The following is a 12,661-nucleotide window of genomic DNA, read 5'->3' as shown; positions in this document are numbered from 1 at the left end:
AAGTAGAAATTATATAATAATTTTGAATAAAGATATTTTCTTAAAGATTTCTTTTCTTTCAGTTTTATATATAAGACAGCTAATAAAAGGTATTGTAATATCTCGATATTATTATATATATATTTATTATTGAAAAGTTTGAAGTAATATAAATAGGATTTGATATATCTATAACCTAATTTGAATTGAAAGAATATGCTAGTAGTGTTTCGATTGGTTCTATTTGGTAACTTGATTTTCGAGCCTATTTTCTAAGGAAATAATTTCGAATAAGTTAATAGGGATTGATTTGATCTGAGTTTATATTGATTAAGAATATCAAGCTATTGATTTGAAGTATATTCCTTAATAATCATATCTAATAGTCCAAAGCTTGTTTTATTCGAAATAGATTGTATTGTAATTACTTCCTTAGCTAGCTTATCTACTAGTTCATTTTCTTTAATTGAGATATAGCCAGAAACCCAATTTAATGAGATTTCGGCTTCTTTTGCTTTGATAATCTCTGCTACTTTGATTGCTTTTATTTGGTAGGCTTATTTTAAATAATCTAAAAGAGTTTTTAGGCAATATAGATTAGTTTGATTGTTTGAATAGATCTTGAACTTTTGATTATTACAAATAATAGAACTAATATATTCGATAGCTTTTATAATTCCAAAAAGCTTTTCATTATATATTAATTGATTAATATTAATATTGTTTTACTCTTAATATAAAATTTGATTATTTAATTATATAGCTATTATATCTATTCCAATATCAATTCCCTTTTTAGTAAAGGAAATATTAATATAAATATAGATAGTATCCTTATTCCTATATTAAAAACAATATTATAAAGAATAGTAGTATTTTCTTTTAATAAATTACTAATATTGATTTTGAAAAGAATATCTCTTTTTTATAAAGGAAAGTTAAAGTAAATAATCTTTTTAAATAAGAAAAGGTTAAAGTTCTGGTTTATCAATTCTTTAATTTTATCCAATTGAATAGATTTATATTGTTTTCTTCGAGATATAGAGATCATTTCTAAATTAACTTGATATTGAGCTGAAGTTTCTTTTTCGATATTAATTAGATACTTTAATAATAACTTGGCTAATCGGAAAGTATATTATCTGATATTTAAATTTAATTGAATTTTGAAAGATTTTAAATCGGCTTCTACTTTTATTGGAATGATTGGAGCTATTTTGAATACTTCTAATATTTTACGAAGGGCTAGGTTTTGAAGTAATTATATTATATTCTTGAAATGAATTTAATCTCTTTATTAAATCACTAAATCATAGTTAGCTATACTAGTTATATATACTATATATAGCTGTTTAAGGGCTTTAGGACTAAGGCCCTTTTCGATATTAGCTAATTGGGTTATTCAATGGAAGGCTTCTTTGGCTTGTGTGATTTGAATATTAATATATTGATTGAATTTGAGGTTTGGATCGAACTATATTCCCAGCTATCTAATTAGGGATTGAAATGTGATTGTTTCGGAATTAGATAGTATGATTAGATAGTTTTTTGTTAGTTTTGATGACGAAAAGTATATTAGCTTAGTTTTTGCTAAATCAAATTGAATAGAATTCTTTGAATTGAGTTTGTAGATTTGTTTTATAGCTCTTTCTAAAGATTTAATATTCTTTTTCTAAGTAGATGAATTAATAATTAGAGTAATATTATTTATATAAGAAAGAAACTTTATTGAATTGGATAGAAAAAGATTCCTGATATATATAAGAAAGAGGATTGAGGAGATTGGGCTGCCTTATGGTATTCCGATTGAAATTGGCTTAAAGGATTTGATTTGGCTATTGAAGGATAACTTCAACTATCTTTGCTATAGGAATGAAGCTATTCAGGAAATAAGATTCGTTAATAATCTTAGCTTCTTACAGATATCTAATAATCGGTTTTTTGAGATATAATCAAAAGCTCTCTTTATATTTATAAATAATATTAAGATCTTCTTATTAGCTTACTTATTTCTTTCGATTTCTATAGTTAATAATAATATAGTATTAATTGCTGATTTCTTTTATTGATTTCCTATTTGGCTTTTATATAGAAAGTAAGTAGTTTCCGCTAAAAATCCTAATTGTTGAGCTAGAATCCTTTTACTAATTTTTTCAAAACAGTTTAAGAATATAATCACTCTATATATTTTTGAAAGTGAGTAATCAGGTTTTGAGGCTTTCTTTAGAATAGTTCTAATAGCTTATTTTTAGCATTTAGGGTGATATTCAAGATTAAGAAGTTTACTGAAAAAAATGAAAAAGGTTTATAGGATTGCTTTATAAGTTTTTATAATGATTTCTTGAATAATTCCATTTAGGCTAGAAGTCTTTCCTTATATCTTAGCTAAGCAAGCATTGTTTAATTTGGTTTGAGAGAGATTAGGCCATTCCTATTTCTTGGATTGTTTATACCTTTTTTATTGTGATTTTGAAGTAATAGGAGAGGGTGGGAATAGAATTGATCTGAAAGTAGAGTACTTTTTTTGAAAGAGTTTTTTGTTGAAATATTCAATATCCTTTAATCTTGAAAGTCTTTAGTATAGATTATTGCTTTGAAAATTATTTATATATCTTCCTTTTCTAAAAATTTATTCTAATAATTTTTCTTTATTATTTTAATAGCTTGAAAATACTTATTTCTAGCAATTCGATATTCTTTCTTAAAGCTAAGATTCTCTGAGTTTGATTCATTTATTTGCTTTGTATTTTCTAGCTTTTTTTGAAAATCCTTTAATTTAGGTATCCATTATAATTTAACTCTTTTAATTGAAATAACTTTAGATATATATTTTTCAGTTACTTTTTGAATAATCTTCATAAGTTTGCTTATTACTTAATCTAAAATTGAATAATAGTTATCTTTATTTTTCAAGAGATTTAAGGAATCCTCTTTAATTAAAATAATTAAATCTAAAGTAAAAAAAATAGAGAAATATAAGAATTCCGATTTAAATATTGATTTAAACTTTTTCTAATTTACTAATTTAGTATTATATCTAGCTATCAATTCAGCATTAGGAATAGTTGGAACTTCTTTTTCTTTTAATTCGAATATTATTCCTATATAATTAGATTCTATATCTAAAAGTGTTTGCCAATTGTGAATTTGAGAAGAGATTCCCTTTAATATTAGTATTAAATCAAGAATACTTAGATTAAAAAGATTAATTTGATAGAAGATATTGATTCTAAGTTTATTTAAAAAAATAAGATTCTAATCTTCAAATCATTTGATTAGTTAATTAACATTTCCACTTTTCTTGAAAAAAGGATTCTATTATAAGTAATGGGCATTGAAATCACCTAAAAGAATGGTTTTTTATATAATAAATATGTTATATAAGCACTTTTCGATTATAAAACCATTCTTTTTAGCTTAATCAGCTTCGTTATATATATTAATAATTTGAAAGGTTTTGTTTCCATTTTGACAATTGAAAATTTGTATATCAAAATCTATTGGAGAATTAAAAGCTAGATTGATTATAGTTTGGAGAGTTTTTGATGTGTATAATGTAAAAGAGTAGAAGGTGGTAGGGTCGTAAAGTAGTCCTTTGTAAATACCACAGATAAGTCACTGAGACGTAGCGCCTCCGGCGGAGGAGAGGAGGAGAAGGCTCTACATAGCGCGTCACAAAACGTACGAGAAGATGGGTGGGAACTGACTGCTTTCTCTAAACTATACAAAGAAGACCTATAAATACTAGCTACAGAAAGAGGTCACGTGACCAGTACCAAGTTTCGCTCACAATAATAGTGTATATAATTAGTGATTAGAATTGAATCTTAATAGTGTTTATATGAAATTGAAGTATATAATAGATCTTGAATTTGAGTAATCGATTTTATTCTTGATAATCCAAGGTTCTTGAATTATAATAAGATTGATGTTAAGCTTTATTACAAGTTGTAAAACATTCTTTGTAGTTTGTGAGCTCTTATTAAGATTTATTTGAAGAATTCGAATATTAGTATAGCTTATAAATTAATATTATCTGCTTTTTGTTGGATTGCTTGATAGATTTTGTAGATTCTTGAATTTGCTATATACTTTTCTTGGCAGTTCGAGCATTTGGCAGTCAGATATTGATAGAACTTTCCTTTGATATTGCAGATTACATATAAGTATACTAATATTATATATTTATTTCTATAAAGTCTATAAAAGGAATCCCTTTTATAATGTATATCCTGATATTCAAATCCTTAGCATTTTTGATATTATATAATTAATTTGGATTTGTAGAACTTTTCTATTTTTATATTAATATTAGTAATATATAATCGTTTCCGAATAGCTAACTTTACTTTTAATTTTGTTGCAAAAGTAATCACTATTGCTCCTTTCTATTGATAAACTCTTTTTGATGCTAATATAAGCCAAAAAGGTATTCCTATAGATTTGAAATCCAGGTTGAAGGTTTTGATTTCTTTGAGAATAAGATCTATTCCTTTTAGTTCTAAGAATTCTTTTATAAATATTTTATAAATAATAACTTTATACTATTCTTAATCTTTTTGAATCCTTTCGAATTTGATAAGATTACTTTAAATTATCTTCTTTTCTAATAAAAATTATAATATAAAAAAAGCATTTATAATAATTATTATATTATTATTTAGCAATAGGGTTATTATTACTATAACCAAGCCTTTGATTTTAATTTTCTGAAATACTTTGTTTATTTGATTTCATATTAATATAAACGAAAAGAAGATAATATTTGTAATCTCTAATTTGATTAGAATTAGATATTTTTAAGTGATTTCAATCTTCTTATCTATTAGAATAGGCTTAATAACTTTTTCTTTATTAACTAGATTCCATTCTCCTTCTTTTACTATAATTGTATAATTAGGTTTAGTTAATATTATAATAATTAGAATTGGATTTTTGGCTAGTGTTTTAGCTTGTAATTCGATTTTTTGTATAGCTAATTCGAAATGAATGATTTGAGATATAATAATATTAAAGATTATAATAAGCTTTCCCTTTTTAGTATATTCTCTGAAGATTTCAAAAAGGTCTAAAAGCTTAAATTGTTTGTTATATAATTAAGTGAAAATAAATACTAATAATATAAGGTCTTTTGCTTTTAGGATTACTTTCTTTAGTATAATTGATTTGTTTTGTATTCTAGATTATTTATTCTAATTACTAAAGGATATTATAAGATCACATTTCTTATTCTAATTGAATATATAGATAGTATTAATTATATCTTAAGTAATAAAAGGATCATTAAATAAATTGAACTCTTTGACTCTTTTTTCAAAAACAATTAACTAATTGATTAATAAAATAAGGCTAGAGATTTCGAATTGGGGGTTTTCAGAAGATAGGGAAGGGCTTGAAGATATTGGAGTATCTAGGATAATAATAGGATAAGTGTTTGATATAATAGAGGCTTCAGAAAAAGTCTTTATTATAACTGTATCCCTAAGTATTGATAGATTATCGAGACAATTTATATTGAGGATTTTATTTTATTTTGATAATTTGAGATGAAAATTTTATACGAATTTTCGTATATGTTTTGTGTTTGAAATGCCGATAATAATATTATAATAATTATTGATCAGAATCACTTAGGGGTAATTGTAATCAATTTGATTTAATAACTATAATCTAAATCAATTGCGAAAGGGTTATATTTCGAAGAAAAAGTTTCCTTCGAAATTTGTTGTGTGGATGTGATGCTGACATGCTGCAATGTTCTCCAAGCAAGGAAAGGCACAATTCTTATCGGGCTCTTGAATCCAGAGGAGGACTTGCAGTTACACGCGAAGAAGCATTTTTTCGTTATATAAGGATGGCATATGCTCAGAAAAATTTGCCATATCCAAATATCATTCAGACTTACCTTGAGATCAAGTCAAGCTTGAGTTTATCTTGAAGAGCTTTTGTTCAACTCGCAGTAGTGCCTCAACATAACTTCTCCGCAAATACACACGCAAATCCTATTAGAATGACCGCTTGGCTCTCTACACACGGCATTGGCGCCATCAAGGACTCCTCCTCGACATTTGTGATGAACATGGTGGGCGGTTCTGCAATCGTCAAGCCGACGACACCAGACCAGTTGACAGGATGGGTGCATTTTGCTATCCCCAGCCCATCTGTCGACAATCCCGACCTCAAGAACTTGAGCATTAAGTTTTGTTCACACTCCGCGGCCGCTGAGATTGTGTTGGTCTTCCCAGCTAATCATAAGGTTTTCGAGGATTGCCGTAGATCGATTGATTGATTGATTGATTGATTTTATTAACGTTCATCTTCAGTCCAAGACTATATAGGATAGCTAGACCCTAAGGGCCTAACGAATAACTTTTTAATTTACAATATTGAATATAATCTAATTAAGGAAATAAAAATAAATGCTAAGGAACAATGCCCGTTTATTATATATATTATATATAATAAGAAAATTTTGAAAATCAAGAATTGTGAGGAGATCAAATCCTCCTCTTATTTCCTCAACTGCTTTTTCTTCATTTTCTTCTCCTCTCTCCTCTTCCATTATTACTCCTTCCTCTATTACTTTTTGTTCAGAATTCTTACTAGATGTTATGCCCTTATAGCGATTTTGGTGATATTGATAAATTTGATAGCTAATTCGATATCTATCTTTGTATGTAATACACACACACAACAAATTTCGAAGGAAACTTTTTCTTCGAAATATAATCCTTTTGTAATCGATTTAGATTATAGTTATTAAACCAAATTGATTGCAATTGCCCCCAAGTGATTCTGATTAGTAATTGTTGTGATATTGTTGTTGGTATTTTAAATACGAAACTTATACAAAAATTTCGTATAAAATTTTCATTTTAAATCTTTTAAAATAAGAATATAACTTTCAATATGGATTGTTTCAATAATCTATCAATACTTCAGAATATAATTATAATAAAAGCTTTTTCTGAAGCCTCTATTATATTAAATACTTATTCTACTATTATTCTAGATATTCTAATACCTTCAAGCTTTTTCTCATTTTTGAAAACCCTCAATTCGAAATCTCACACATTCCAACACATTCGAAAATACTAATTTCGATGTTATTATAGTGGTAATCAATTGCCTGACAAAAAACGAGCTCATAACAATCATATCTACGGATATCCCGAAATCATATTATACAATACATACCAGCGCGATCGCTGTAGCGCTCCGAGCTGCTTGGCTCGAGAATGCTATTGCAGTAGAATCAGAAAGGGCTAGCAAGCCAGCTGTTATTTATAGGGACAGCGAGCTCCCCGATCGATCTCGATGACTGCTTCTCAACCATTACTCTAAAGAGAGCGCGGATTAGTAATAAAAACACTAATCCTCTTTCAAACTCACTCAAGAGCGATTAGAATATTATTAAAACAATTATAAAGATAGTTATTCAGAAGAAGATCGATATATAATAGAAACACATTATAAACAAGGCTCTAATATTCATCAGCTTCGAGATAATCCTTATATAATTTTGTAATACAATTTGCGGAATAGAATCTAAGCCAATTAATAGGAGAACTAGTATATAGAGCATTAATAGTTATTATAGATAATATAAAAGGAACCTTCAACTCAAAGCTAGTAATAAAAAGCATAAAGCTAATTATACAAATATATATGGGGATACTTCAAATCCCTAAAACCGCAATTACTATTCCCTTTGATTTAACAATGAAAATAGAGACTGTAAATAGACTCAAATAAGTGATTAATGAAGTATTGAGATTAGAATATACAAATGAAAAACTCTTCCTTCAATTCAATAAATAAACCAAGATGAAGTTGTTTTTATGGGGGATTAGATAGATGTTAGTAAAAGTGATTTTAAAGATTACTATTCTAGGGGCTAGAGCTATTGCAATAATAACAATCACCCAAACTAAATGGGCAGTCACAGTTTTCCCCAAAAGCCTATATAATCCTTTTTGCGACCAGCCATAAGCTATAGCAACTATTAAAGCTATAGATCTTGCAATCAATGAACTATGGTATACATATATAGTATTAGGAGTTTTGATAATTATTATTGATCTCCTGGAAATACTTATAGAGATTGGAGAAAACAAATAAGAAAAGAATCTGATATCAAATAGGACTATATCTAATATAGATAATAAGATCCAAGCTTAAAGTAGATAAGCCAAAATCGGATTATCTAAATATTATTCTTTTAGAAACAGCCATCTCCTTATAACCTATTCAATAAAATCCGAATATTTCTAGTAAATAGAAGACAAGTCTTGAGAAGATACAAATCCAGGGTATTAGTAATACTGTAAAAGCTAAAAATTGCAAAAAGAAGTGGTATACCAGAAAGTACATATACCTATTATCTATTTATAACCAATTAGGGATTGTAATTACTTAATATAATATACAGGATGCCATAGGCCCTTTTTAATGGATTATGACAACTACCTCACTAAACCCCAGTAGATGAACAACAAGATAATATGCTCGGATCAAAAGCAGATCTAGATCATCCAATAAGCAGGAGAGATTAGTATTATTATCACCTCAGTATTAATAATAACAGTTTCAAATACTAATAATAATATAAAAAAGAAAAAGGAAATCTAGAATAGATGCAGTCTTCTAATACAAAGATAACAGTAAACTTAGAAAGCGATATTGAAAAAGAATAAGCAAATAATATCTCGAGGAGCTTAATAAATAAAAAGCAGGATATATAAAGCTAATATATTATTTATAATAAAGTAATAAAGATTAATAAGAATTTCAACCTTGAAGTTCTGAATAATCAGATTATAACTGGGGGATATAATATAATAATAGAAGATCTATATAAATAGATCGAAGCTGCTATCTATTATCTGAATAAACATATGGAAAAGCCTCGTTACCGCATATAATAGTATTACAACAAGCATTTGAGGAAAAAAGATCAATATAATATATATATAAAAGCCTTAGGTATTCAATATATATACTTTAAATAATATAATAGATACTAATACCTATTCCTAATTAACCTCCTAAAGGGGGAGGTGGGATATGTGAGGAAGGGGTAAAGGATACCTATGAGTAATGATATATATTAGAATTGAGATTAGATTATAAGTATTATAATTAATAGGAGAGGAGTATAGAGATTATATATAGCTTTCTATAAATAGAATTAAATTATTAAATTTATATAGGAAATCGAATATCTCAAGAGTTTTGAAGATAATCCTTAATCTAATATTAATTAGAAATATAATTATTAAAGGAAACTTTAATGTTTATTATATACTATTCGAATCAAATGTGAATATAATATATAATAACAATTGGCTTGTAGATAGTTTAATAATAAAGGCTTTAAGTTTACAAATATCTTGGGGTAAGCAATATATAGAGCAGGATATATAATCGATCTAGTTTTTTCTAATATTCTAGAATATATATAGAAGTTAGGGTTGATATATATTATAGATTTAATTACAATACTCTCCTTATTATTATATAAGAGCAAGTTTAGCATTAAGATCCCAATATATATATTATATTAAAAAAGAAGATCTATCTTTATTTCAAAGAATAATATCAACTAATATAACAGGAATTAAATAAAAGGCATAAACAATAATCATAAATATAGTTCTAGATCGAGCCATTAAAAATATATAGAAGGTATTATAATAGATAATCAGAATAACAGAAAGACTGAATCGGAAGATAGGAAAATCGGCCTCCTGATAAATACCCGATTGTATAATTGCTCGAGATGTATACCTCTAAAACTGTATAATCAATAGCGATTACTCTATAAAATGTAGAGTATTCTTATTATACATATAACAAATCAAAAAAGAATACTAAAGGAAATTCCTTAATAAAATAAAATCAGATCGAGATCTATATAGAATAATCGAATAATATAATCTAAATCTCATATACTATTCTTCATTAATTATAATAAGCAAATATATTATTATATTGAATAAAGAAAAGGCTGAGCTACTATACTTGGAGATTTTGTAATACTTTAAAGCTATTAACAATCTCCCGGACTCTGGATACAATTAAAATGGGAAAAAACTATCCTGAGGGGAGCCTATCTTTATAAAGAAAGTGAAATATAACACTATAGGGGTTTCAAATATATCCCTAGGGATAGATCGGATTATAATAAAACTATTAAAAACTATTTGAATGGAAATAAGCCTAATTCTATATATTATTTTCAATAAATATCTATAGCTTAATTATTTTCCTATAATATAAAAGTAAATAGAGATAGTTATGCTATTAAAAGTGGGGAAGACAGATTGAATATCCCTATAATTATAATGGTCTATTACTCTTTTCTTCTATATTAGAAAGGGCCTTGAAAGGATTATAACAAGATATTTAGTATAGATAATTCTAATACAAGAAATACTCAGTTTATAATACTGTAATACCCTTTCGAAACAATTGGCTATAGACTTAATAGCATCATTCGTTTACAATATAGAAATAATATTTAATAAAGGCTACAAGATTATAATGATTATACTAAATATATAAAAAGTATTCGATACTTTACTTAAAAACAAACTTCTAAAACGAATGAAGGGATAGGGATTCCTACAAAACCTGATTGCTCTAATCGACTCCTTTTTAACCCAAAGATAATTCAGGATTAGATTTAATAAAGCAATAACTGATTATAGCATAATGAAATGCAATATTTCATAAAGCTTACCCCTTTCGCTAGTTTTGTATATACTTTATCTTGTAGAGCTATTCTAGTAAGATTTTAAATTCTGATTTGGGTATATAGATGATATTTGTTTATATTAATTATTAATAAGTATTCAATAAAACATTATAATACTAATAAAAAATATAAAAAGTATATTTTACTAAAAAGTTAGGAATAAAATAATCTTTATATTCAAAAAGATGGAGATGATTTACATAATATAATATAAGTATTTCATTAACCCGGTATATGAAATAAACTACAATTACACCATCTCATTGATTATATTAGAATTGGCTTTACAATAACTAGATATATAATTTGATTACAAGCTTACATTCAAATAGTATATCGAAATATAAATAGCTAAAGACTGGAAATTGGCTTATTATATTCAAGAACTAGTTCAGATTATAAATAGACTTTTAATAGTATTCTTATAAAAAATAATAATTACTTGCTTATACTTAGTCCTATTCTATAGGGCAAAGGTATGGTATACAGAATAAACAAAAACTACTGGACAGTATCGAAATGGGATATTAATAGTAATAAGCATTCAATTAGGAAAAACAATTCTAACTATCAATAAGATCTTACAAATAATAATTAGAGGAGTCCTTTTAGTCTAACAAATGATTCTGAATATAATGATAATAAGGGATAGTGTTTTTCTATTAGTAAAAATAGTATTAGAATAAATAAAATAAAGAGCAATATTTTTATACCCAAATTATTGATTCAAAACATCTGCTTTATCATCGAGGGATAAAAATTACCTATTCCTTTAATAACAGGGAAGGCTAATTGTAACTAGTTAGAATAAAGGTTCAGGTAATCAGTTAGTGCTTTTCCCAAATCAAGGAAACGATTTTAATAGGGCTCCACTACACATTAGGATATCGAACGGATCCTATTAGAGGTCTTACGAAAGAGGTAGTGGCAGAGTAGTTTCAGGAATGATGGAACAAGCGTACACACGATCAGATTATCATATTCTCTAATGGATTGGAATAAACTGATAAGGATGGTAAGTGAATAGGATATGGATATATTATATATAAAGGACAGATAGTAGTATACAAAGGAAACAATGGATTATATTATAACTCTTATATATTCGATATAGAAGCAATCAGAGTATACCGAGGCCTTCAAATAATAATCAGAAATATCATTAGCATAAAACAAATGGAAATCTGTATATACATCGATAGCACATTAATGATATAGGGAATAAGAAGTACAGCCTCTATCATATCGCAATAAGCTTTCCTCAAATACCATAAACTAATGCAAACATACTCAATCCAGATCAAATAGTCACTAGGCTATACAGAAATTGAAGAAAATGAATATGCGGATATACTTATTAACAAAAGAACAAGAAAATCAATCTTAGAATATACAAATCGATCTATAGCAAATGATATCCGCTTTATAGCAAAAACTGTTATGGAATTAGTAGTACAAGTATAGTAGATCAAACAAATATCAATACTCTTCAAATAATATTAGAAATAAAATCTAAAAAGTATAAACAAATATTTTAAGAAACTAAAACTCTTATAAGCAACTCTTTATTACATACTAACAATCCACTTAGCATATAATAACTTCAAAAGCTATTACTGATAATTTAAATACAAAAAAGTAACAATTTATTATTTATACAGAATATTCAAATCCCCTAAATATATTATATATTACCACAAAGTCCTTATAATCTATAAAACCTGGCCCCCAGATATTAAGCTCAAATACCCATTCTGCAATTAAGTAGTTCAAGAACGACTACTGAAATAGCTAATATATATATCAGCCAAATTCGCTAAATTCATTATTATAATAGATTTCTATAAAAACATATATCCTAAAACACTATCAGAAAAATAGAAAGAGAAAAGGAAAGAGATTGATTAATCTAGATGAATATAA

The sequence above is a fragment of the Botrytis sinoallii genome, assembly GCF_014898435.1.
Source record: "Botrytis sinoallii strain Bc 23 chromosome Unknown BSIN_004, whole genome shotgun sequence".
In the NCBI taxonomy this organism is placed as follows: Eukaryota; Fungi; Ascomycota; class Leotiomycetes; order Helotiales; family Sclerotiniaceae; genus Botrytis; species Botrytis sinoallii.
Note: the sequence above shows the minus strand (reverse complement) of the source record.